The 5,505-nt window shown below is 53.9% G+C and overlaps 1 pseudogene across 1 annotated transcript; it reads right to left on the bottom strand.

The window, feature by feature from the left end:
• Positions 1 to 561: 561 nt before the first annotated feature.
• On the bottom strand, positions 562 to 1,497 carry LOC309601304 (olfactory receptor 14J1-like; annotated as a pseudogene). Its single transcript has one exon. The product of its transcript is annotated as an olfactory receptor 14J1-like (transcript).
• Between the last annotated feature and the right edge of the window lie 4,008 nt (positions 1,498 to 5,505).

Consider the following 5,505-nt stretch of genomic DNA (forward strand, 5'->3'; position numbering starts at 1 on the left):
GGTCTGCCAGGGTCTGGATAAGGAGAGAGGTCGAGCAGGGCTGGCCATTCCCCCAGTGCAGGCCCTGAGCCCAGCAGGAGGAGGCAAAAATGGCCGTGCAGCAAAACTCACCCATAAACCTGTGGAGAGTGGCCAGTGCTGGACGTGGCTGAATAGGGAGGGCACCAGTGGAAGCTCCCTCCAGTCCCATTCCCGAACACATCGCCCTGAGCCCTACTGCCCTCAGCCCATGGAGAACAGCAGCACAGCAGCACGGCCTCGTGGGGGACAACTTCCTCAGCCCGTTCCTGACCTCAGCTTTGGAAAAAGAGCCCAACCTCCAGACACCAGCACTGAGGAAATCCCCTTTTATTACAGAGATGTGACATGGGAGGCCATTATACCATCAGGACAGACATAGGCGCAAAGACCTTTTTGTCAGACAGACTGGGTTCATGCCTCTGGAGAAACGGACTGCATGCAGACATTCCTGGAGAAACAGAATTATCACAGATAAAATGCCCAAAGCACAGGAGGTTCCCCAGATACATTGGAAATCACTTGTGAAGAGATATGGGCAACTTATTGCTGCTGAAAGACTACGGATTGAATGAGCTTCTTCAGTGCGTCTTTGAGCTCCTGGTTCCTCATGCTGTAGATGAGGGGGTTCACTGCTGGAGGCACCACTGAGTACAGCACTGCCACCACCACATCCAGGGATGGAGAGGAGAAGGAGGGGGGCTTCAGGTAGTCAAATACTACAGTGCTGATAAACAGGGAGACCACGGCCAGGTGAGGGAGGCACGTGGAAAAGGCTTTGTGGCGTCCCTGCTCAGAGGGGATCCTCAGCACGGCCCTGAAGATCTGCACATAGGACAGCACAATAAAAACGAAACACACAAAGCCCACAAAGACACTGACCAGAAGTAGCCTAACTTCCCTGAAGTAGGAGTGTGAGCAGGAGAGCTTGAGGATGTGGGGGATTTCACGGGAGAACTGGTCCACAGCATTGCCTTGGCAGAGGGGGAGTGAAAATGTGTTAGCCGTGTGTAGGAGAGCACAGCGAAAACCACTGGCCCAGGCAGCTGCTGCCATGTGGACACAAGCTCTGCTGCCCAGGAGGGTCCCGTAGTGCAGGGGTTTGCAGATGGCAACGTAGCGGTCTTAGGCCATGATGGTGAGAAGAGAATACTCTGCTCCTACCAAGACAGCAAACAGAAAGATCTGGACAGCACATCCTGTGTAGGAGATGTCCCTGGTGTTCCAGAGGGAATTGGCCATGGATTTGGGGAGAGTGGTGGAGATGCAGCCCAGGTCGAGAACAGAAAGTCTGAGGAGGAAGAAGTACATGGGGGTGTGGAGGCGGTGGTCACAGGCTACAACAGTGACAATGAGGCCGTTGCCCAGGAGGGCAGCCAGGTAGATGCCCAGGAAGAGCCAGAAGTGCAAGAGCTGCAACTCCCGTGTGTCTGCGAATGCCAGGAGGAGGAACTGGGTGATGGAGCTGTTTTTGGACATCTGCTGCCTCAGGGCATTGGGACCTGTTCAAGGAGGTAAAAGTAGGGAGAAGTTAGGACAGACTGCTTTGAGAAAAATCTACTGACTTTCTTATAGAAAGCCCCCAAACTGCCTTTCACTTTTCAGGAAGAGCTTTGGTGAGCTCTGGTTGGTGCTGGCTGAGGGTGCCCCAGGGAGCAGGAGGCTCTGCTGGGGGCTCTGCAGGGGTCAGTCCTGCCCTACACCAGTAGGTGAACAGGAACTCAGGGTGATCTCAGATTAAATCCACTCGTGATATCAAAGAGATTTTCAGCATTGTGGCTCCCAATTCACCTGACTGCAGAGCAGAGCTGTGGGGAGTTTGGGTTGTGCCTTCTGTTCTAGTTGCCCCGGCACAGCTGAGGAGTGGTTTGAATGCAGCAATGCCTGGCATTTCTGCTGCACTGCAAGGGAAACCTTGTGGGTGCTGAGATTGGGCACAGGGACTGTCCCTTAGTGCGGAGTGAGGACAGCCGCTCTGTCCATCAGCCCTGCTCTCAGCTGCCCATGGCTCTGCTGCCTGGAGCCCTTCTTGGCCATGATCCCTTTCTCTGTCCCCACTTCTCCTCCCTCTCCATGCTCCCAGAGCCCATCCCACCCGCTGTGTGCTCAGCTCTGCCCTGCAGGCACCTCCTTGCAGCAGGGCACTGCCCAGGGGCATCTCTGTCTGTGTAGGGGCTAAGGAGCAGCTCAGACAAGTCCTGACGAGATTTGGGGTCTCATTGCCTATTCCAGAGCAGAGACATAAATTCCCATCTCCCACTGCCCACCCAGCCAACCAAGAGTGGAAAAACTCAAAGCACAGATTTCTTCCCTTTCCTGCAATCCCCTACCTTGACATCCCTCTTTAGAATGACCCTCTGCAAATGTCCTCCAGGTGATGTAGAAGTCTGAGCAGCCCTGACCCACGCTGCACCCTCTGGATAGCAAAGGGATCCTGCCCTGCTTCCACCCGCAGCTTCTCCCCGCAGCTTTGAAGGGCGCTCCCTGAACAGGCTGAGTGCTGACGCGGTCAGACGGCACAGTCGCTACCCTGGTGCACAGTCCACTGGGGTGCAGTGATCCTGCTCTGAAGAACAGCTCTGGGCACCCACAGGTGCACACCGACCTTCAAAACCCCAGAAGAAGGCAGCTGTATTGCCTTTTCCTTCTGATGGAGCAGCAGGGAAGTCCTCCTCTGCAGCATGTCCTCCTCCTCTACATTAGAGAAACTGAGAATCCTCCTGAATGATCCCATAGGCTGTGGGATGTAGCAGCTTTTGGAGATCCCTCCAGGAACACCAGTTACATTGTCCTGCACCCAGAGACTTACCATGTAGAGGGTGGTGAAGATCTCTCCCATGCAGTGAGCTCTCAGCATCCTCCCACTCCACACTGCCTTTACAGTCTCTCTGCCTCACTCCTCTCCTCTCAGCACTTGCAGGCAGTGCCCTCAGCCCTGCTGTGCTTTGCAGAGGAGCTGCTCCTGGGCAGAGCTGTCTCTCTGCAGGGCTGCCCACTTGCCATCAGCTCCCTCCATCCCAGGAGCCCAGCCCAGCTCAGCAGCAGAGGCCCAGCCCAAGGCACCACTTTCTCTTTCCCCTCTGGGCTCCCTCCAGGTGTCCCTGGGGCTCCAGGGGAACCTGCTGTGAAACAGGCTGGAGTAATCTCTGATGTTTTCTGCCTCAGCTGCAGAGAGACGCTTACTTCCAGCAGTGTCTTTTCTCCTATCAGGAGAAGATTTGGGCATCAGAATCCCCTTTTTTGGTCCCATCATTAGACAGGACACCCAGGAAGGGGACAAGGAAAGATCTAATTTTTTCAAGCTGGGGACTTATCCTCAGTTCAATGAAATATGCATTTCTTTCTGGGTCTTTAGAGCTGGGGCTAGGAAGACATGCAGCTCTATTTTGCCCACACCATCTCTCTGCTTTTGCACCCACGGGGTCTTGGAGACTTGGTACCAGGGTTCCTTATGGCGAGTCAGAGCTTGCCTGGTTCCACAGCTTTGTTGCTTCAGCCCAAATGTGCAGCAGTGCCCTCAGCCAGGGGCACAGGCAGGAGGAGCTGGAGCTGTTCCTGAGCAGACAGAGCTGTGACATGGTGGCAGAGCTCAGGACAGCTGCTCTTCAAGGACAGCATCCTCCAAGCACAGCAAGGGTCCAGATGAAAACTCAGTCTAAACTTGAAAGGCAATTGAAGGGCACCATAAGGAGGGTTTACTGCTTCAGGAACAGTTAAAGGAAACACAAAGATCCTTTGTGGCCGCTGCTGAATTTAGGAAGAGCAGGTGTAGATAGATGTGAGATTCTGTGTGTCCTCCTTGCCTCAGTCTTCCCCAGCAAGGTCTCCCAGGCGTCTGTGACTCAGGGCAGGACTCTGGAGGAGATCAACCAGTAGTGGATGGGGATCAAGTCAGGGATGACTTGAGCAAATGCTTCCCAGTGTATGGGACAGGAGGGGCAGCATTGCAGGGAGCTGAGTGAGCAGGCCAATGGCACAGTGAAGCCACTCTCCTTCATCTTTCAAAGGTCAGGGAGTCTGTGCAAACTCCTTGACAATGAGGAAAATGCAAACGTTGCATGCACTTTTCTAAAATGCCCAAAGGATGTGCAGAGGAGCAAATGCCTGTGTAAAGGACCGATAGAAAAATGCGGTTTTGTCTCGACATTGCCGCTGTAGCGCCATCCAGCGTTGCGCTTAGAAAAGACCATCTTCTCCACAGTTTTGAGAAAAACAACCTCGTGCGCCTGCGCAGGGACTAAAGGCGCGAAAAGAGCCGAGGCGGGAACAAAAAGACGCGAAAGGAGCAGAGGCGGGGGCAACACGTCCATGGCGAACCACACATACACATTTGTGATCTGCGCATGTGTGGGAGCCCCTATATAAGGAGCGCACGTGCCCCTCGGCGGGGGCAGCGGCAGTGCGCGTGAGACCACTCCTTCCGTTCCTGCACCCTCAAGGCTCCCCCCCCCCGCTTCAGTCCCCGACGAAGCCTGAGGCCACCGAAGACCCTGCGGAAGATCATCGGACTCAAAGTGGTGGTGATAAACTCCTCCTTCTCCTTCTCTTTCTAACTCTCTCTCCCCTATTCTTTTTCTCTCCTCCCTTGCCCTCCCTCCTCCCTCCGTTCTCTTCTCCCCTCAAATAAAAGTGAAAGGTTGTACAACATCTGACCGATTCCAGCGTCTTAATCTCGTCCTTGGGATTGTATCGAAACCTCCCCCGACATTGGATTGGGACATTTAATTGGCGTCACGGACAGGATCCCTTGAGACGAGAGTGTCATACAACCTTACGGTGTGCTGAGCGAGTGTGTGTGAACGAGATGTACAAGTAAGTACGAAGCGAGTGCGGAGTTCCGATCCGCGGTTCTGCTCTCCTGCGAGGGAAGCAGCCGGAGACGAACGAAGCGCAAGGAAGGAGTGGGTGTTGAGACCTTTGTACTGAAACGCTCGTAGCAGTTTGTGATTTGAGCTCCTGAGGGTGTATAGGGGAAACTTGAATTCTATGGTGTGACCCCCTCAGGATGATATCCCCTTTGTAGGCTCTGCTCTGTCTCATACTAGTTTATGGTCTGGCCTCCTGGGGGAGTATAGGGGAAGTTTGAATTATACAGTGTGACCCCCTCAGGACGATATCCCCTTTGTAGGCTTGTCTTTGTCTTGTAGTAGTGTGCGGATTGGCCTCCTGGGAGCATATAGGGGAAACTTGGGTTTTTTTTAAGGTTTGACCCTCCCGGGACGATATCCCCTTTGTAGGATATGGCTGCCCAAAAGGCAGGCGATTTTCGTGAAGAGACAGAGAAATTATATGAGTTTTTAGAAACGTACCGCTCTCGCCCCTCACCCCCGGGACGAGATTGGGCACGGGACCACTGGTTCCAACTGCAAAGTGTTATGGACCGAATAGCGGTTTTGCATAAAGAAGCTAGAGTGAAGAAGGGGAAAGGGAAAGCCATTGTTTGTGCTGTGTTAGGAGCGTGTCTGGCAGCGGCAGTGGAGGACAAGA

Source organism: Platalea leucorodia (genome assembly GCF_965183815.1).
Source record: "Platalea leucorodia genome assembly, chromosome: 31".
NCBI lineage: Eukaryota > Metazoa > Chordata > Aves > Pelecaniformes > Threskiornithidae > Platalea > Platalea leucorodia.